The 23,950-nt window shown below is 26.1% G+C and overlaps 1 long non-coding RNA gene across 1 annotated transcript; it reads right to left on the bottom strand.

The window, feature by feature from the left end:
- Positions 1 to 1,547: 1,547 nt before the first annotated feature.
- On the bottom strand, positions 1,548 to 8,228 carry LOC129960823 (uncharacterized). Its single transcript, XR_008783695.1, has 3 exons — positions 8,146 to 8,228; positions 5,006 to 5,078; positions 1,548 to 1,929 (listed from the first exon to the last, which is right to left on the bottom strand). It is a non-coding gene; the product is annotated as an uncharacterized LOC129960823 (long non-coding RNA).
- Positions 8,229 to 23,950: the final 15,722 nt, after the last annotated feature.

Below are 23,950 nucleotides of genomic sequence, written 5' to 3'. Positions count from 1 at the left end.
GAACAATAAGCTTGTTTCTTTATTACATTTTGATTACATCAGAGAGAATTTCCTGTGGAACAATTTTTAGGAGAATGATATTCGGAGTTCATTTTGGGAGACATAGATCAATTCACATAGCTATTGTTTGAATAGTGATGCATGCTTTAAATTGACTCTCAGAAAACTTAGTGTTTAGGCTACAAGCATAATAAAATATGCTGAAAATTATGTTATTTGTAATGTTAATAATATCTTTAGTTCTGTGGCCATGTGTTTTGATGCAAATATCTTCAGACTATTTATCTTTTCGAGTGCATGGTTTATAAGAAATACTAAGTTTTGATTCCTTTTATAGAAAATGCATACCAAGAAATTTAATAAGTTCATTCCGTTTTAAAGGGAAGAAACGCATGGATACGATGCAATTTTTTCTTGCACAATTCAGCTATTGCACTTTACTCTGAAGTGATTTCTAATTTCCAGTAGTTGCACCACTTTATATGTTTTCCAATGTGTTCTGAATTTTTTTGAAAATAATTTCCCAGGAATGATGGCTATAGAAAACAAAAATATCATCCGCAAAGAGAATACATTCAACCCCTTCCTTTAGGGTTTCATGGAAGTCGTGCATAAAGATGGCAAATAGAATAAATAGATGGAAGTCCACCACACTGAGGTAAGTCTCTGATCAGGATTTAGATATCTGGAAAGTTCTGGGTTGAAGGAAGTTGGTCAACCATTTTGCCAGTTGTGAGCATTTAAAACGAAGGCCATTAATATTGACGGTACCATAAGCACTTTTAATATTCGATTTACATCTTTTTTGTTGTTGTTGTTCATGAGCTTTTGCGATTTTTGTATGAATGTTGTAAATTGCAGTTTAGATATCTCTGAAGGGTATAAAATCATGCAGGCTACTTGTAATTTTTTTTATTACAAGTTAAATAATAAGTATAGCATTAAATGAGGATGTGTTCGACGATTTTGCAAAAAACTGAGGTTGAGACGATAGGAAGAAGTCTTGGTTTTGTCTTTGTTTGGTTTGGGAATCGGAATGATCGGAATGATGCTTCCACTGTTTAAGGATGTCAACCGAATCAAATTGATGTTGAAATAATTTCAAAATAATTTGAAGTTGATTGATCGTTATTGAGATTTTTGAGCCATATAGTTGGTATGTTGTCAGCTTCAGGGGTAGATTTTTTAGTTTTATAGATTGGTTTCTTAAGTTCCAAAATTTCGATTTTTTGCTCTTAAGGAAGGATTTTATTCTAGAAAAATCCAAGGGAATGGGTTCAATAACTGTATTTTGATAGAAAAGTTAATAGTAAATATTCACTTTTGTGTGGTCGATTACAAATTTAGCGATTTTTTTGTAAAATAATATTGTTATATTTAGAATTCTGATTTATACGATTCTAAAATTCATTTAGAATTATTATTTTTATTTTATTTATTTATTTATTATTATTATTATTTTGGATTACGAAATATAGTACAAATTTTTTCCTAATAATCTCTTTTCGCTTTTTTTTATGTGAAAACGGAAGCGACTTACAAATTTGTATGTTTCATACAAGAAAAAAAATGCAAATTCACAAAAATTATTCTTATTGCTTTTTTTCCCCTCAAAAATACTTATTGAGCTTTCCATAATTACAGCAAGAAAGATTCTGCCATGGATTCCAATTTGCATTAGTAATGCTGCGATTTAGGGAAATCTAACAGTAGAGAAGAGAGGAGAACTGGTTTTACACTGCCATCTGTTGGTAGCTGTAGAAAACTCGCAGAGAGCAAACAGAATCGATGACACCAGTTGAAGGCGCAGTTCTCTTGGGTAAGGGAGAAGGGCATGGTGGCTGGGGTAGATGAATGGACCAATCAGCGAGGCGTTTGAGAATTGATGAAGCAGTGGTAGGAGAGGCTGCACTATTTCGCTAGAGGCAGCTAATTCAAGGATGAATAAAGTTTTGAATACATCTTCTTATCTAATGTTTTTATACAGAAATAAACAGAAACAGATATAACAAGTTTTATTCATTTATTTATATTTGATAAATGCTTTGAATTTTAAAGCGATTAATTCTAAAATCATACTAATCTAGAATAAAATTAATAAAACAGTCATTGTTTACAGTTATTTACAGTTCTAGCAATATTTGCTTTCTTGCCTGAAAAATTTAAGTTCATAAATTTTCACTTTAGAGGAGTCAAAGCATCAAAAGAAAAATGTCTTATTTATTTGAATTAGCATCCTCTTGTTTTTAAGCAGTTAGTCTTGTTGTTAAATTTTAAGGTGAGAATCGAGCATATAGTTATTTCAAATTTGAAGACCAATCTCTATCCGTTTAGGGACGGGAGGCGTCTATCCGAAATGCACGTACGGGGCGGAGCATATGTGAAAAGACGGGGGTTTTGCGTAGCTAAGCCTAGCTTTGAAAAAAAAAAAACTTTAAGCCCTAACGTCGTCATTTTTGCTACTTTTCTAGATTGTTAGTTCATTCATAATACGGGCTCATTCTTCCTCTGACAAACAACGTTTTCATGCCAGAATAAATCGAAACCAAGGCTTTCCGTAATAAAAAGAGAAGTGTGCGAAATGTATCCGAAAGCTACGAAAAATACAACAAAGTTACAGTTACACAGTTATAACAAGAAAAGAAGGAGGGGAAAAAAAAGATTTCGGAGGGAGACTAAAAACGCGATTGTTTTTATCAGGTGGAAAGTTACACAACCCAGTTTTGTTTATGTACAATACTCTTACTCCTCCCCCGCAATAGTTGATGAGTAAAATACCAAAGTCAGGCTGAATATGATCAAATTGAAGGTTAGGATACTAAAACTATATTTATTTCAAAAATAATGGACTCAGGGAGTTGTCTAGTGGCATTTAAAATTTGTTCCAATTTAAAATGCACATATGCATCATCGTCCCATTGAGTTCGACTTCTAGAAATGTACGAATGGTACGCACGGCTGTGAGAGACTTTCGTAGGTGATGCATATATGGCACAACCGTCGCGGAAGGGCTATGAGTGGACTTAGAATCCAGTTATTGTTTACAGAAGTAAAATTACAACTGTTTGATTTGCAAACTTTCATTTTTCAATGGTATAAAGACTACGTAATCTTAAAAACAATATTTTTAGTCAGTGATGTTTAATATTAAGCGAGGAATGGCAGATGTTTATAGTTTTTCCCGATTGCTCTAGCGACAAGTTTGTTATATACTGATTAGAAAAATATAAAACATTTTTATTTAAGAACTGAGATTCAACGATCGTATGCAGTCGTAAAATTATATAAACTAGAAAAAATTAGAAACTGTGTTTTCGCAAGATTGTTTACGTGCTTTATATATTGAACTAAAAATAATTTTTTTACTTAAATCTAAATACATCCGAATATTTTTATAAAACAAACGAGGTAATACTTGTTACCCTGCAATAATAATATCTTGATCTATTTTAAACAAATATCAAAAGCATCAAATATGTATAAAAAAATCAAACTTTTATCTTCCTATTCAATGAAAAAAAGTATTTTCTAAGAATTAAAAAAAAAAAAAAAATGTTAGTTCTCCGAAAAAAAGAATTTTCGGAATTTTATTACTTCAAAATGTTTTTCCGAAATTGAAAATTACTAGAAATTCGCAAAATGAAAAATTACTAGAAATTACTTCAAAATTTTATTACTTCAAAATGGTTTCTTAATTCTGTTTTGTATTATATTATATGAATAATCAATGATATTTGAAATAAAAAGAAATCAGTTGTAATTAGCTATAGAAAAACCCACCATAACAGCTGCCGAAAGGGTGCTTTCAATCATAGAAACGTGAGGCTAAGAAATGATGATAATATCTAGGAGATAAACTCAGAATTTTTTTGAGTATTAGCTGAAATATTCATTAATAAATGAATGAAATTACAAATCGCTTGTACAGTGCAAATAACAAAAAATTCATGATTTCTTTTGCCGTTTTGAGAAGAATATTCTTTTCTGAATCCTTTTATTCAACAACAACAAATAAACTAAAACTGTTTTACTGCAATATAAAAATTGTTAATATAACAAAAAAAAAAAAAAAAAACCTGTTAACTTTCTGCCAAGGTTGAACGAAATAAAAACTCTTTTAAATTTTTTGCGTGTCAGCTACAATATTCACTCTCAAAAAGAATGAAAACCGCTCTGAAACTTTTTTGAAAGTTAGCTGAAATGTTGACATACAAAGGAATGAAATTACAAACTACTTGTGCAATGAAAAATTACTAGAAAATAACGGTTTCTTTCGTCATTTATTAAAAAGATTCTGTTCTGAACAAAAAGCAGTTAATTCTGTCAAAGCGGAATTAAATCGGAGCTCTCTGAAACAGCCCAAAATTTCTGAATAAAATCTTATGTAAATAAATCATTTTTTTAACACTTTTTCTCACAATTTTACTGCAAACAACTATTTCAAACCATATCTTTTGGATAGAAAGAGACTAAACAATTTCTTGAAGCAAAAAATAAATGCACTTCGTTTTAAAGTTACACTAGTAGCATTACATTGCGATGAACTAACCAAATGTTACAGATATGCGGGAAATTCCTGAATTACGATTCTTTGTCCTGGATTATTCTTTCTTCTAAATAAGTAAATAGTTCATAAAAACTAAATTTAATTTTCAAAAAAAGTCATATCTTGCGTACATAAATTTTTACTTTATTACTAATTCTTCAACCTAACTTTTACTATGCAAGAAATACACTCACATTAACGATTTCAATGTAAATGAATCAGCCTGGATATATTATAGCGAATTACGATATTTAAGCTTTTTTAGTGCTTTTTGCTATTTATCTCTTTTATCGCTTCTTTAATTACAAACAATTTTGTTATTTCAAAATTTTTTGCTAGGAATTAAAATAATGTAGTGTTTGGATTTTGTTCATTAATTTCGAATCGGATTGCATTTCCGAAGTCTAGAGAATGTAAGCTGTAACCCAGAAAATCTTTATTATTGGCTATTTCACTTACTTCGTACTATTTGGTGGTGTAAAAATTTGGATATGAAGCACAGCTCAGGTGTTTCCCTCGTCATTTGTTCATGCTTAAAAATCAAGAATTCACACAATCAATATTATGGAATTGAAAATCATTTTTTCCCCTCAAATTCACAAACAATTGTTTGCCCCGTATGGAATTCAAAGGTAATTAAATCTAATGATCAATTAATAATTAAATCCTGGAAATATTTGAGTAGTATTCTATCATTAAGAGCATACAAGTGTTCAAAATTTTTTGAAAACTCATTTTCATTTTTTTCAAAACTCATTTTCATTTTTCAATTACAGACAAAAATTACATTCTGCATTATATTTACACAACTGTTTAATAATTGTGTGAATATTAAAAAAAATATTTATAAATTATTATCAGTTCATTTTATTTATAGCATGATGAGTCTAATTTTTATTATTTGGCGGCATTTTTTTTTTTTTTTAAACTTCATAGGTGTTTGCTTTTATTTTGTTTTGTTAAATGCTTAGAATGAATTGCTCTCTTTTTTTAACGGATTTGATTATTTGGCACATTTTATATGATACCAAGTATCATAAATAATTTACATGAATATTAAATTGGACTTTATGCCAATGATAACTTAAACAATCTGATTGATTTTGCTCCTAGGTCAACAGATTGGCCTAATATTTTAAAAATCTGTTTAATTTTACTAAGAATTTGGAATATTTAATCTTTTTCACAATAAGTTGTTTCTGTGGTACATTTTGACAGATACCACATATCAAAGATAATTTCTTAATTATTACATAACACATTTTCAGTGAATGTCTCGAAAATTGTTCATTTGGTGTCAAATCATGTTTAGTTTTTAATTCCACTAAAATTCAACTTTATTCCATTGCAATATAAAATTTCTCTCTCAGCAGATTACATAATCATTTGATCTTGGAATAAAAATTCATGTTCAAAACTCATTTTCATTATCCAATTTTAATATTTAAGTAATCACTATGAATAATATTTAAATATAAATATGTAAGTAATCACTATTAATAATATTTAAATATAAATATTTAAGTAATCACTTGCAAATGATTATCATTTCCTTTTGTTTATAGCACGAAAATTCTTTGTAGTTTTATACTGGGGAAAAAGTTTTCCATAAAAGTTAAGGTTTGTATATTTTTTTACTAAAAATATTCTCCATTTATATATATTTGATTTTCTGTTATTACTTGTAATTAAATACCAAGGAGAATAAATGATTTACAAGAATATTAAAATGGAATTCATACCACTGGGAGCTTAATAATTTGATTGATTTTGCTCCTAGGCCAACAAATTGAACTAATATATAAAAATATATTTAATTTTGATTCAATAAGTATTTGATTTTTTTTTTTGCACAATAAGCTTGTTTTTTTTTGCTACATTTTGAATAATACAACATAACAAAACTAACTTGCATAATTATTTATTCGCACATCCTTGATGAACTCATTTATTGTTCATATCGTGCCTAAACTTCATTCAGTTTTTAATTTCTGCTTTGAAAATTCAGCATTATTCAATTGCAATATAAAGTTTTCTCACCATGTAGTTTACATATTCATTTGATGGGATAAAAACTGACGTTCAACACACATTTACGTTTTCCAATTATTGACATAAATAGCATACTCCCACTGTATTCAAACAACCGTTTGTTAGTAGTTGTATCAATATTTAAGAATTTATGTGCAAATTATTTTGATTTCATATTATTTACAGGACAGATGAGTCAACATTTTATTATTAGGAGGCAAAATTTCTCTTGAAATTGTTCATGTATTTTATTTTATTTTGTTTTGTTAAATATTTAGAAAAAAATTCTTATCTCTTTTAATGGATTTGACTACTTGCTATATTTTATTTTATACCAAGGATCATAAATGATTTACACCAATATCAAATTGGACTTTATCTCCTTGATATCTAAATAATTTGATTGACTTTGCATCTAGGTCAATAGATTGAACTAATATTTTAAAAATATATTTACTTTTGATTTACTAAGTATTTAGAATATTGATTTTTTTGCACAATAAGCTTGTTTCCTTATTACATTTTGATGAATACAACATAAAACGAATTTGCATAATTACTAAATAGAACATAATTGATGACCTCATTTATTGTTCATATGGTGTCAAAACTTCATTACATTTTATTTTCTGTTTTGAAAATTCAGTTTTATTCAGTTGCAATATAAAGTTTTTTCTCTATGTAGATAACATATTCATTTGAAATTGTGTCAAATGAAACAAGTTCAAGAAAAATTCACTTACTTGTTGGAACAAAAAACTGATATTCAAGACACATTTCATTTTTTAATTATTGACATAAATTACATTCTTCCATTTTATTTCAACATTTGTTAAAAAGTTCTATGAATATTTAAGAAATTATTTGCAAATTATCATTATTTCCTTTTATTTTAGCATTATGAGTAATTTTAATATTTGGAGTATAAATATTCTTGTATTACTGAAAATATGGCTTTATTTAAATTTTGATTTGACAAGTATTTAAATTCTTATATTCTCTTTTTTAATTTATGTGTCTGTTATATTTTATACGATATCAGTAAATATAAATAATTTACATCAATATTAAATATTAATACCGGAATGAAACTGAGATTATAAAAATAATTAAATTCAAACTGTAATAAAAATATGTATGCTTTTCTTAATCTTCCTATAACACTTTACATGCTTTAATAGTTTGCAGTCTAAGAAGAGATATATTCACAGTTTTTAATATAAAAAAAGCTGAAAAAAAATGTACTCCAAGAAAAAAATAATAATTTATCTTAATATCGCATAGGAATGATTGAAAATTTGAAATAAAAACAAATAGATTTAGAAGTATTTTCATTAATGCCAACATTTTAAACGATCGGTACAATTAGAAGTAAAATATTCAAGTGAAAGTAATGACATTTAATATTCTGTTGCACCAGCAACAAGCATAAAGAATGAAATATACAAATAGAAAGTGACAAGAAGCAAAAAACATTAATTTTATACCATAAGTTTATGAACAGAAAGTGGTTATTAAAAAAATAAAAAAAACTTGAAAATATGAAAGACAAACAAAAATATACACACCTGATTAATACCTTCGGATTAGTTTAGCTCCTTCTTTGCATTTCAACTAAGTCCCTTTCATAACTTTTCATACCTATAAAACTAAATGCAAAAATTATTTAAATTCAACATGCAGTATTGTTAAAAAAATGTAAAACACAAACACATTAGGCCATAAATAATTATTTTTAAAAATTTACATATCAAATCCCAATCTCAGTTTTTCAAAATACATATTAAATATTAAGTTCTTCAGAGAGAAAGCAGATTTCATTCTGCATTGACATTAGTATGTAAAAGACATTTCAAATATAATTAAAATTCAAATGTAATAACTGCTGAGCATACTTTCCTTGATATGCCAAAGAAATAAACTTTACATTTTCAAATACCATATATCATAAAAAAAAGCACTATTTTCAGGTTTTAATTTTATAAAAAGGCTGAGAAAAGAATATACTGGAATGAGAAACACAATCAGACCTAATAATACACAGAAATAATCGAATATTTCAAATCAAAAGAAATAATCATAGAAGTATTTTCTAAAATACAAACATTTTAAGTGAACGGTACAATTAGAAGTCAAATATTAAAATGAGAATAATGAGATCTCATATTCTGTTGCAGCAGCAACAAGAATAAAGAATGAAAAATACAAATAGAAAGTGTCAAGAAGCAAAAAACATTGATTTTCTAGCATAAGTTCATGATTTGTTGTATCAAGACACATTTCTCGAATTCATGAACAGAGGTCCAATTTATAATTCAAGTAACTTTTTTCTGATCCCTTACATTAGAACACATTTAAATATGAACAGAAAGTGGTAATTAAATAAAAAAAAATTAAAAATAGGAAGGACAAACAAAAATATACACACCTGATTAATGTCTTAGGATTACATTAGCTCCTTCTTTGCATTTCAACTGAGAAACTTTCATAACTTTCCATACCTATAAAAGGAAATGCAAAAAATGGTTAAATTCAACATGCAGTATTGTTAAAGAAATGTAAAACACAAACACATTAGGCCATAAAGAATTATTTTTAAAAATTCATACAATTAAATATTTACACATGAAATCCCAATCTCAGTTTTTCAAAATACAGATTAATTATGGAGTTTATGAGAGAGAAAGCAGATTTTATTCTGCATTGACATTAGTATATAACAGAGATTTTAGATATAATTAAAATTCAAATGTAATAACAACTCAGCATACTTTCTTGATATTGCAAAAAATTAAGCTTTACTTTTTCAAATACCTTATATCATAAAAAAGCAATATTTTCAGTTTTTAATTTTATAAAAAGGCCCAGAAAAGAGTATAGTGGAATAACAAACATAATCATTCTTACTAACACACAGAAATGTTCCAATATTTGATATCAAAAGAAATAGAATACAAACATTTTAAGTGAACAGTACAATTAGAAGTTAATTATTAAACTGAGAATAATGAGATCAAATATTCTGCTGCAGCATCAACAAGAATAAAGAATGAAAAATACAAATAGAAAGTGTCAAGAAGCAAAAAACATTGATTTTATACCTTAAGTTCATGATTTGTTGTAACAAGACACATTTCTCGAATTCATGAACAGAGGTCCAATTTATAATTCAAGTAACTCTTTTTGGATCCCTTACATTAGAACACATTTAAATATAAACCGAAAGTGGTAATTAAATAAAAAAAAAAATTAAAAATAGGAAGGACAAACAAAAATATACACACCTGATTAATGTCTTAGGATTACATTAGCTCCTTCTTTGCATTTCAACTGAGAAACTTTCATAACTTTCCATACCTATAAAAGGAAATGCAAAAAATGGTTGAATTCAACATGCAGTATTGTTAAAGAAATGTAAAACACAAACACATTAGGCCATAAAGAATTATTTTTAAAAATTCATACAATTAAATATTTACACATGAAATCCCAATCTCAGTTTTTCAAAATACAGATTAATTATGGAGTTTATCAGAGAGAAAGCAGATTTTATTCTGCATTGACATTAGTATATAACAGAGATTTTAGATAGAATTAAAATTCAAATGTAATAACAACTCAGCATACTTTCTTGATATTGCAAAAAATTAAGCTTTACTTTTTCAAATACCTTATATCATAAAAAAGCAATATTTTCAGTTTTTAATTTTATAAAAAGGCCCAGAAAAGAGTATAATGGAATAACAAACATAATCATTCTTACTAACACACAGAAATGTTCCAATATTTGATATCAAAAGAAATAGAATACAAACATTTTAAGTGAACAGTACAATTAGAAGATAATTTTTAAACTGAGAATAATGAGATCAAATATTCTGCTGCAGCATCAACAAGAATAAAGAATGAAAAATACAAATAGAAAGTGTCAAGAAGCAAAAAACATTGATTTTATACCATAAGTTCATGATTTGTTGTAACAAGACACATTTCTCGAATTCATGAACAGAGGTCCAATTTATAATTCAAGTAACTCTTTTTGGATCCCTTACATTAGAACACATTTAAATATAAACCGAAAGTGGTAATTAAATAAAAAAAAATTAAAAATAGGAAGGACAAACAAAAATATACACACCTGATTAATGTCTTAGGATTACATTAGCTCCTTCTTTGCATTTCAACTGAGAAACTTTCATAACTTTCCATACCTATAAAAGGAAATGCAAAAAATGGTTAAATTCAACATGCAGTATTGTTAAAGAAATGTAAAACACAAACACATTAGGCCATAAAGAATTATTTTTAAAAATTCATACAATTAAATATTTACACATGAAATCCCAATCTCAGTTTTTCAAAATACAGATTAATTATGGAGTTTATCAGAGAGAAAGCAGATTTTATTCTGCATTGACATTAGTATATAACAGAGATTTTAGATATAATTAAAATTCAAATGTAATAACAACTCAGCATACTTTCTTGATATTGCAAAAAATTAAGCTTTACTTTTTCAAATACCTTATATCATAAAAAAGCAATATTTTCAGTTTTTAATTTTATAAGAAGGCCCAGAAAAGAGTATAGTGGAATAACAAACATAATCAGTCTTTCTAACACATAGAAATGTTCCAATATTTGATATCAAAAGAAATAGAATACAAACATTTTAAGTGAACAGTACAATTAGAAGTTAAATATTAAACTGAGAATAATGAGATCAAATATTTTGTTGCTGCAGCAACAAGAATAAAGAATGAAAAATACAAATAGAAAGTGTCAAGAAGCAAAAAACATTGATTTTATACCATAAGTTCATGAGTTGTTGTAACAAGACACATTTCTCGAATTCATGAACAGAGGTCCAATTTATAATTCAAGTAACTCTTTTTGGATCCCTTACATTAGAACACATTTAAATATAAACCGAAAGTGGTAATTAAATAAAAAAAAATTAAAAATAGGAAGGACAAACAAAAATATACACACCTGATTAATGTCTTAGGATTACATTAGCTCCTTCTTTGCATTTCAACTGAGAAACTTTCATACCTTTCCATACCTATAAAAGGAAATGCAAAAAATGGTTAAATTCAACATGCAGTATTGTTAAAGAAATGTAAAACACAAACACAGTAGGCCATAAAGAATTATTTTTAAAAATTCATACAATTAAATATTTACACATGAAATCCCAATCTCAGTATTTCAAAATACAGATTAATTATGGAGTTTATCAGAGAGAAAGCAGATTTTATTCTGCATTGACATTAGTATATAACAGAGATTTTAGATATAATTAAAATTCAAATGTAATAACAACTCAGCATACTTTCTTGATATTGCAAAAAATTAAGCTTTACATTTATAAATACCTTATATCATAAAAAAGCAATATTTTTCGTTTTTAATTTTATAAAAAGGCTCAGAAAAGAATATAGTGGAATGAGAAACATAATCAGTCTTACTAACACACAGAAATGTTCCAATATTTGATATCAAAAGAAAAAGAATACAAACATTTTAAGTGAACAGTACAATTAGAAGTTAATTATTAAACTGAGAATAATGAGATCAAATATTCTGCTGCAGCATCAACAAGAATAAAGAATGAAAAATACAAATAGAAAGTGTCAAGAAGCAAAAAACATTGATTTTATACCATAAGTTCATTATTTGTTGTATCAAGACACATTTCTCGAATTCATGAACAGAGGTCCAATTTATAATTGAAGTAACCTTTTTTGGATCCCTTACATTAGAACACATTTAAATATGGACAGAAAATGGTAATTAAATAAAAAAAACTTGAAAATAGGAAGGACAAACAAAAATATACACACTTGATTAATGTCTTAGGATTACATTAGCTCCTTCTTTGCATTTCAATGAGAAACTTTCATAACTTTCCATACCTATAAAAGGAAATGCAAAAAATGGTTAAATTCAACATGCAGTATTGTTAAAGAAAGGTAAAACACAAACACATTAGGCCATAAAGAATTATTTTTAAATATTCATACATTTAAATATTTACACATGAAATCCCAATCTCAGTTTTTCAAAATACAGATTATTTATGGAGTTTATCAGAGAGAAAGAAGATTTTATTCTGCATTGACATTAGTATATAACAGAGATTTTAGATATAATTAAAATTCAAATGTAATAACTCAGCATACTTTCTTGATATTGCAAAAAATTAAGCTTTACTTTTTCAAATACCTTATATCATAAAAAAGCAATATTTTCAGTTTTTAATTTTATAAAAAGGTCAAGAAAAGAGTATAGTGGAATAACAAACATAATCATTCTTACTAACACACAGAAATGTTCCAATATTTGATATCAAAAGAAATAGAATACAAACATTTTAAGTGAACAGTACAATTAGAAGTTAATTATTAAACTGAGAATAATGAGATCAAATATTCTGCTGCAGCATCAACAAGAATAAAGAATGAAAAATACAAATAGAAAGTGTCAAGAAGCAAAAAACATTGATTTTATACCATAAGTTCATGATTTGTTGTAACAAGACACATTTCTCGAATTCATGAACAGAGGTCCAATTTATAATTCAAGTAATTCTTTTTGGATCCCTTACATTAGAATACATTTAAATGTGAACCGAAAGCGGTAATTAAATAAAAAAAACTTAAAAATAGGAAGGACAAACAAAAATATACACACCTGATTAATGTCTTAGGATTACATTAGCTCCTTCTTTGCATTTCAACTGAGAAACTTTCATACCTTTCCATACCTATAAAAGGAAATGGAAAAAATGGTTAAATTCAACATGCAGTATTGTTAAAGAAATGTAAAACACAAACACATTAGGCCATAAAGATTTATTTTTAAAAATTCATACAATTAAATATTTACACATGAAATCCCAATCTCAGTTTTTAAAAATACAGATTATTTATGGAGTTTATCAGAGAGAAAGCAGATTTTATTCTGCATTGACATTAGTATATAACAGAGATTTTAGATATAATTAAAATTCAAATGTAATAACAACTCAGCATACTTTCTTGATATTGCAAAAAATTAAGCTTTACTTTTTCAAATACCTTATATCATAAAAAAGCAATATTTTCAGCCTTTAATTTTATAAAAAGGCCAAGAAAAGAGTATAGTGGAATAACAAACATAATCATTCTTACTAACACACAGAAATGTTCCAATATTTGATATCAAAAGAAATAGAATACAAACATTTTAAGTGAACAGTACAATTAGAAGTTAATTATTAAACTGAGAATAATGAGATCAAATATTCTGCTGCAGCATCAACAAGAATAAAGAATGAAAAATACAAATAGAAAGTGTCAAGAAGCAAAAAACATTGATTTTATACCATAAGTTCATGATTTGTTGTAACAAGACAGATTTCTCGAATTCATGAACAGAGGTCCAATTTATAATTCAAGTAATTCTTTTTGGATCCCTTAAATTAGAACACATTTAAATATAAACCGAAAGTGGTAATTAAATAAAAAAAAATTAAAAATAGGAAGGACAAATAAAAATATACACACCTGATTAATGTCTTAGGATTACATTAGCTCCTTCTTTGCATTTCAACTGAGAAATTTTCATAACTTTCCATACCTATAAAAGGAAATGCAAAAAATGGTTAAATTCAACATTCAGTATTGTTAAAGAAATGTAAAAGACAAACACATTAGGCCATAAAGAATTATTTTTAAAAATTCATACAATTAAATATTTACACATGAAATCCCAATCTCAGTTTTTCAAAATACAGATTAATTATGGAGTTTATCAGAGAGAAAGCAGAATTTATTCTGCATTGACATTAGTATATAACAGAGATTTTAGATATAATTAAAATTCAAATGTAATAACAACTCAGCATACTTTCTTGATATTGTAAAAAATTAAGCTTTACTTTTTCAAATTCCTTATATCATAAAAAAGCAATATTTTCAGTTTTTAATTTTATAAATAGGCCCAGAAAAGAATATAGTGGAATGAGAAACATAATCAATCTTACTAACACACAGAAATGTTCCAATATTTGATATCAAAAGAAAAAGAATACAAACATTTTAAGTGATTAGTACAATTAGAAGTTAAATATTAAACTGAGAATAATGAGATCAAATATTCTGCTGCAGCATCAACAAGAATAAAGAATGAAAAATACAAATAGAAAGTGTCAAGAAGCAAAAAACATTGATTTTATAGCATAAGTTCATGATTTGTTGTATCAAGACACATTTCTCGAATTCATGAACAGAGGTCCAATTTATAATTCAAGTAACTCTTTTTGGATCCCTTACATTAGAACACATTTAAATGTGAACCGAAAGCGGTAATTAAATAAAAAAAACTTAAAAATAGGAAGGACAAACAAAAATATACACACCTGATTAATGTCTTAGGATTACATTAGCTCCTTCTTTGCATTTCAACTGAGAAACTTTCATACCTTTCCATACCTATAAAAGGAAATGGAAAAAATGGTTAAATTCAACATGCAGTATTGTTAAAGAAATGTAAAACACAAACGCATTAGGCCATAAAGATTTATTTTTAAAAATTCATACAATTAAATATTTACACATGAAATCCCAATCTCAGTTTTTCAAAATACAGATTAATTATCGAGTTTATCAGAGAGAAAGCAGATTTTATTCTGCATTGACATTAGTATATAACAGAGATTTTAGATATAATTAAAATTCAAATGTAATAACAACTCAGCATACTTTCTTGATATTGCAAAAAATTAAGCTTTACTTTTTCAAATACCTTATATCATAAAAAAGCAATATTTTCAGTTTTTAATTTTATAAAAAGGCCAAGAAAAGAGTATAGTGGAATAACAAACATAATCATTCTTACTAACACACAGAAATGTTCCAATATTTGATATCAAAAGAAATAGAATACAAACATTTTAAGTGAACAGTACAATTAGAAGTTAATTATTAAACTGAGAATAATGAGATCAAATATTCTGCTGCAGCATCAACAAGAATAAAGAATGAAAAATACAAATAGAAAGTGTCAAGAAGCAAAAAACATTGATTTTATACCATAAGTTCATGATTTGTTGTATCAAGACACATTTCTCGAATTCATGAACAGAGGTCCAATTTATAATTCAAGTAACTTTTTTCTGATCCCTTACATTAGAACACATTTAAATATGAACAGAAAGTGGTAATTAAATAAAAAAAAACTTGAAAATAGGAAGGACAAACAAAAATATACACACCTGATTAATGTCTTAGGATTACATTAGCTCCTTCTTTGCATTTCAACTGAGAAACTTTCATAACTTTCCATACCTATAAAAGGAAATGCAAAAAATGGTTAAATTCAACATGCAGTATTGTTAAAGAAATGTAAAACACAAACACATAAGGCCATAAAGAATTATTTTTAAAAATTCATACAATTAAATATTTAGACATGAAATCCCAATCTCAGTTTTTCACAATACATATTAATTATGGAGTTTATCAGAGAGAAAGCAGATTTTATTCTCCATTGACATTAGTATATAACAGAGATTTTAGATATAATTAAAATTCAAATGTAATAACAACTCAGCATACTTTCTTGATATTGCAAAAAATTAAGCTTTACATTTATAAATACCTTATATCATAAAAAAGCAATATTTTTAGTTTTTAATTTTATAAAAAGGCTCAGAAAAGAATATAGTGGAATGAGAAACATAATCAGTCTTACTAACACACAGAAATGTTCCAATATTTGATATCAAAAGAAAAAGAATACAAACATTTTAAGTGATTAGTACAATTAGAAGTTAAATATTAAACTGAGAATAATGAGATCAAATATTCTGCTGCAGCATCAACAAGAATAAAGAATGAAAAATACAAATAGAAAGTGTCAAGAAGCAAAAAACATTGATTTTATACCATAAGTTCATGATTTGTTGTATCAAGACACATTTCTCGAATTCATGAACAGAGGTCCAATTTATAATTGAAGTAAGTTTTTTTGGATCCCTTACATTAGAACACATTTAAATATAAACCGAAAGTGGTAATTAAATAAAAAAAATTAAAAATAGGAAGGACAAACAAAAATATACACACCTTATTAATGTCTTAGGATTACATTAGCTCCTTCTTTGCATTTCAACTGAGAAACTTTCATAACTTTCCATACCTATAAAAGGAAATGCAAAAAATGGTTAAATTCAACATGCAGTATTGTTAAAGAAATGTAAAACACAAACACATAAGGCCATAAACAATTATTTTTAAAAATTCATACAATTAAATATTTACACATGAAATCCCAATCTCAGTTTTTCAAAATACATATTAATTATGGAGTTTATCAGAGAGAAAGCAGATTTTTTTCTGCATTGACATTAGTATATAACAGAGATTTTAGATATAATTAAAATTCAAATGTAATAACAACTCAGCATACTTTCTTGATATTGCAAAAAATTAAGCTTTACATTTATAAATACCTTATATCATAAAAAAGTAATATTTTTAGTTTTTAATTTTATAAAAAGGCTCAGAAAAGAATATAGTGGAATGAGAAACATAATCAGTCTTACTAACACACAGAAATGTTCCAATATTTGATATCAAAAGAAAAAGAATACAAACATTTTAAGTGATTAGTACAATTAGAAGTTAAATATTAAACTGAGAATAATGAGATCAAATATTCTGCTGCAGCATCAACAAGAATAAAGAATGAAAAATACAAATAGAAAGTGTCAAGAAGCAAAAAACATTGATTTTATACCATAAGTTCATGATTTGTTGTATCAAGACACATTTCTCGAATTCATGAACAGAGGTCCAATTTATAATTGAAGTAATTCTTTTTGGATCCCTTACATTAGAACACATTTAAATATAAACCAAAAGTGGTAATTAAATAAAAAAAAATTAAAAATAGGAAGGACAAACAAAAATATACACACCTGATTAATGTCTTAGGATTACATTAACTCCTTCTTTGCATTTCAACTGAGAAACTTTCATAACTTTCCATACCTATAAAAGGAAATGCAAAAAATGGTTAAATTCAACATGCAGTATTGTTAAAGAAATGTAAAACACAAACACATTAGGCCATAAAGTATTATTTTTAAAAATTCATACAATTAAATATTTACACATGAAATCCCAATCTCAGTTTTTCAAAATACAGATTAATTATGGAGTTTATCAGAGAGAAAGCAGATTTTATTCTGCATTGAGATTAGTATATAACAGAGATTTTAGATATAATTAAAATTCAAATGTAATAACAACTCAGCATACTTTCTTGATATTGTAAAAAATTAAGCTTTACTTTTTCAAATACCTTATATCATAAAAAAGCAATATTTTCAGTTTTTAATTTTATAAATAGGCCCAGAAAAGAATATAGTGGAATGAGAAACATAATTAGTCTTACTAACACACAGAAATGTTCCAATATTTGATATCAAAAGAAATAGAATACAAACATTTTAAGTGAACAATACAATTAGAAGTTAATAATTAAACTGAGAATAATGAGATCAAATATTCTGTTGCAGCAGCAACAAGAATAAAGAATGAAAAATACAAATAGAAAGTGTCAAGAAGCAAAAAACATTGATTTTATACCATAAGTTCATGATTTGTTGTATCAAGACACATTTCTCGAATTCATGAACAGAGGTCCAATTTATAATTCAAGTAACTTTTTTTTGATCCCTTACATTAGAACACATTTAAATATGAACAGAAAGTGGTATTTAAATAAAAAAAAACTTGAAAATAGGAAGGACAAACAAAAATATACACAGCTGATTAATGTCTTAGGATTACATTAGCTCCTTCTTTGCATTTGAACTGAGAAACTTTCATAACTTTCCATACCTATAAAAGGAAATGCAAAAAATGGTTAAATTCACCATGCAGTATTGTTAAAGAAATGTAAAACACAAACACATAAGGCCATAAAGAATTATTTTTAAAAATTCATACAATTAAATATTTACACATGAAATCCCAATCTCAGTTTTTCAAAATACAGATTAATTATGGAGTTTATCAGAGAGAAAGCAGATTTTATTCTGCATTGACATTAGTATATAACAGAGATTTTAGATATAATTAAAATTCAAATGTAATAACAACTCAGCATACTTTCTTGATATTGTAAAAAATTAAGCTTTACTTTTTCAAATACCTTATATCATAAAAAAGCAATATTTTCAGTTTTTAATTTTATAAAAAGGCCCAGAAAAGAGTATAGTGGAATAACAAACATAATCATTCTTACTAACACACAGAAATGTTCCAATATTTGATATCAAAAGAAATAGAATACAAACATTTTAAGTGAACAGTACAATTAGAAGTTAATTATTAAACTGAGAATAATGAGATCAAATATTCTGCTGCAGCATCAACAAGAATAAAGAATGAAAAATACAAATAGAAAGTGTCAAGAAGCAAAAAACATTGATTTTATACCATAAGTTCATGATTTGTTGTATCAAGACACATTTCTCGAATTCATGAACAGAGGTCCAATTTATAATTGAAGTAAGTTTTTTTGGATCCCTTACATTAGAACACATTTAAATATAAACCGAAAGTGGTAATTAAATAAAAAAAATTAAAAATAGGAAGGACAAACAAAAATATACACACCTTATTAATGTCTTAGGATTACATTAGCTCCTTCTTTGCATTTCAACTGAGAAACTTTCATAACTTTCCATACCTATAAAAGGAAATGCAAAAAATGGTTAAATTCAACATGCAGTATTGTTAAAGAAATGTAAAACACAAACACATAAGGCCATAAACAATTATTTTTAAAAATTCATACAATTAAATATTTACACATGAAATCCCAATCTCAGTTTTTCAAAATACATATTAATTATGGAGTTTATCAGAGAGAAAGCAGATTTTTTTCTGCATTGACATTAGTATATAACAGAGATTTTAGATATAATTAAAATTCAAATGTAATAACAACTCAGCATACTTTCTTGATATTGCAAAAAATTAAGCTTTACATTTATAAATACCTTATATCATAAAAAAGTAATATTTTTAGTTTTTAATTTTATAAAAAGGCTCAGAAAAGAATATAGTGGAATGAGAAACATAATCAGTCTTACTAACACACAGAAATGTTCCAATATTTGATATCAAAAGAAAAAGAATACAAACATTTTAAGTGATTAGTACAATTAGAAGTTAAATATTAAACTGAGAATAATGAGATCAAATATTCTGCTGCAGCATCAACAAGAATAAAGAATGAAAAATACAAATAGAAAGTGTCAAGAAGCAAAAAACATTGATTTTATACCATAAGTTCATGATTTGTTGTATCAAGACACATTTCTCGAATTCATGAACAGAGGTCCAATTTATAATTGAAGTAATTCTTTTTGGATCCCTTACATTAGAACACATTTAAATATAAACCAAAAGTGGTAATTAAATAAAAAAAAAATTAAAAATAGGAAGGACAAACAAAAATATACACACCTGATTAATGTCTTAGGATTACATTAACTCCTTCTTTGCATTTCAACTGAGAAACTTTCATAACTTTCCATACCTATAAAAGGAAATGCAAAAAATGGTTAAATTCAACATGCAGTATTGTTAAAGAAATGTAAAACACAAACACATTAGGCCATAAAGTATTATTTTTAAAAATTCATACAATTAAATATTTACACATGAAATCCCAATCTCAGTTTTTCAAAATACAGATTAATTATGGAGTTTATCAGAGAGAAAGCAGATTTTATTCTGCATTGAGATTAGTATATAACAGAGATTTTAGATATAATTAAAATTCAAATGTAATAACAACTCAGCATACTTTCTTGATATTGTAAAAAATTAAGCTTTACTTTTTCAAATACCTTATATCATAAAAAAGCAATATTTTCAGTTTTTAATTTTATAAATAGGCCCAGAAAAGAATATAGTGGAATGAGAAACATAATTAGTCTTACTAACACACAGAAATGTTCCAATATTTGATATCAAAAGAAATAGAATACAAACATTTTAAGTGAACAATACAATTAGAAGTTAATAATTAAACTGAGAATAATGAGATCAAATATTCTGTTGCAGCAGCAACAAGAATAAAGAATGAAAAATACAAATAGAAAGTGTCAAGAAGCAAAAAACATTGATTTTATACCATAAGTTCATGATTTGTTGTATCAAGACACATTTCTCGAATTCATGAACAGAGGTCCAATTTATAATTCAAGTAACTTTTTTTTGATCCCTTACATTAGAACACATTTAAATATGAACAGAAAGTGGTATTTAAATAAAAAAAAACTTGAAAATAGGAAGGACAAACAAAAATATACACAGCTGATTAATGTCTTAGGATTACATTAGCTCCTTCTTTGCATTTGAACTGAGAAACTTTCATAACTTTCCATACCTATAAAAGGAAATGCAAAAAATGGTTAAATTCACCATGCAGTATTGTTAAAGAAATGTAAAACACAAACACATAAGGCCATAAAGAATTATTTTTAAAAATTCATACAATTAAATATTTACACATGAAATCCCAATCTCAGTTTTTCAAAATACAGATTAATTATGGAGTTTATCAGAGAGAAAGCAGATTTTATTCTGCATTGACATTAGTATATAACAGAGATTTTAGATATAATTAAAATTCAAATGTAATAACAACTCAGCATACTTTCTTGATATTGTAAAAAATTAAGCTTTACTTTTTCAAATACCTTATATCATAAAAAAGCAATATTTTCAGTTTTTAATTTTATAAAAAGGCCCAGAAAAGAGTATAGTGGAATAACAAACATAATCATTCTTACTAACACACAGAAATGTTCCAATATTTGATATCAAAAGAAATAGAATACAAACATTTTAAGTGAACAGTACAATTAGAAGTTAATTATTAAACTGAGAATAATGAGATCAAATATTCTGCTGCAGCATCAACAAGAATAAAGAATGAAAAATACAAATAGAAATTGTCAAGAAGCAAAAAACATTGATTTTATACCATAAGTTCATGATTTGTTGTAACAAGACACATTTCTCGAATTCATGAACAGAGGTCCAATTTATAATTCAAGTAATTCTTTTTGGATCCCTTACATTAGAACAAATTTAAATATAAACCAAAAGTGGTAATTAAATAAAAAAAACTTGAAAATAGGAAGGACAAACAAAAATATACACACCTGATTAATGTCTTCGGATTACATTAGCTCCTTCTTTGCATTTCAACTGAGAAATTTTCATAACTTTCCATACCTATAAAAGGAAATGCAAAAAATGGTTAAATTCACCATGCAGTATTGTTAAAGAAATGTAAAACACAAACACATTAGGCCATAAAGAATTATTTTTAAAAATTCATACAATTAAATATTTACACATGAAATCCCAATCTCAGTTTTTCAAAATACAGATTAATTATGGAGTTTATCAGAGAGAAAGCAGATTTTATTCTGCATTGACATTAGTATATAACAGAGATTTTAGATATAATTAAAATTCAAATGTAATAACAACTCAGCATACTTTCTTGATATTGTAAAAAATTAAGCTTTACTTTTTCAAATACCTTATATCATAAAAAAGCAATATTTTCAGTTTTTAATTTTATAAATAGGCCCAGAAAAGAATATAGTGGAATGAGAAACATAATCAGTCTTACTAACACACAGAAATGTTCCAATATTTGATATCAAAAGAAATAGAATACAAACATTTTAAGTGAACAGTACAATTAGAAGTTAAATATTAAACTGAGAATAATGAGATCAAATATTCTGCTGCAGCATCAACAAGAATAAAGAATGAAAAATACAAATAGAAAGTGTCAAGAAGCAAAAAACATTGATTTTATACCATAAGTTCATGATTTGTTGTAACAAGACACATTTCTCGAATTCATGAACAGAGGTCCATTTATAATTCAAGTAATTCTTTTTGGATCCCTTACATTAGAACACATTTAAATATAAACCGAAAGTGGTAATTAAATAAAAAAAATTAAAAATAGGAAGGACAAACAAAAATATACACACCTGATTAATGTCTTAGGATTACATTAGCTCTTTCTTTGCATTTCAACTAAGAAACTTTCATAACTTTCCATACCTATAAAAGGAAATGCAAAAAATGGTTAAATTCAACATGCAGTATTGTTAAAGAAATGTAAAACACAAACACATAAGGCCATAAAGAATTATTTTTAAAAATTCATACAATTAAATATTTACACATGAAATCCCAATCTCAGTTTTTCAAAATACAGATTAATTATGGAGTTTATCAGAGAGAAAGCAGATTTTATTCTGCATTGACATTAGTATATAAAAGAGATTTTAGATATAATTAAAATTCAAATGTAATAACAACTCAGCATACTTTCTTGATATTGTAAAAAATTAAGCTTTACTTTTTCAAATACCTTATATCATAAAAAAGCAATATTTTCAGTTTTTAATTTTATAAAAAGGCCCAGAAAAGAGTATAGTGGAATAACAAACATAATCATTCTTACTAACACACAGAAATGTTCCAATATTTGATATCAAAAGAAATAGAATACAAACATTTTAAGTGAACAGTACAATTAGAAGTTAATTATTAAACTGAGAATAATGAGATCAAATATTCTGCTGCAGCATCAACAAGAATAAAGAATGAAAAATACAAATAGAAAGTGTCAAGAAGCAAAAAACATTGATTTTATACCATAAGTTCATGATTTGTTGTAACAAGACACATTTCTCGAATTCATGAACAGAGGTCCATTTATAATTCAAGTAATTCTTTTTGGATCCCTTACATTAGAACACATTTAAATATAAACCAAAAGTGGTAATTAAATAAAAAAAAAATTAAAAATAGGAAGGACAAACAAAAATATACACACCTGATTAATGTCTTAGGATTACATTAGCTCCTTCTTTGCATTTCAACTGAGAAACTTTCATAACTTTCCATACCTATAAAAGGAAATGCAAAAAATGGTTAAATTCACCATGCAGTATTGTTAAAGAAATGTAAAACACAAACACATTAGGCCATAAAGAATTATTTTTAAAAATTCATACAATTAAATATTTACACATGAAATCCCAATCTCAGTTTTTCAAAATACAGATTAATTATGGAGTTTATCAGAGAGAAAGCAGATTTTATTCTGCATTGACATTAGTATATAACAGAGATTTTAGATATAATTAAAATTCAAATGTAATAACAACTCAGCATACTTTCTTGATATTGTAAAAAATTAAGCTTTACTTTTTCAAATACCTTATATCATAAAAAAGCAATATTTTCAGTTTTTAATTTTATA

This window comes from Argiope bruennichi, chromosome X2 (genome assembly GCF_947563725.1).
Source record: "Argiope bruennichi chromosome X2, qqArgBrue1.1, whole genome shotgun sequence".
Lineage (NCBI taxonomy): Eukaryota > Metazoa > Arthropoda > Arachnida > Araneae > Araneidae > Argiope > Argiope bruennichi.
The sequence above is the reverse complement of the archived record's forward strand: the minus strand, read 5'-3'. Positions and strand labels throughout refer to the sequence as shown.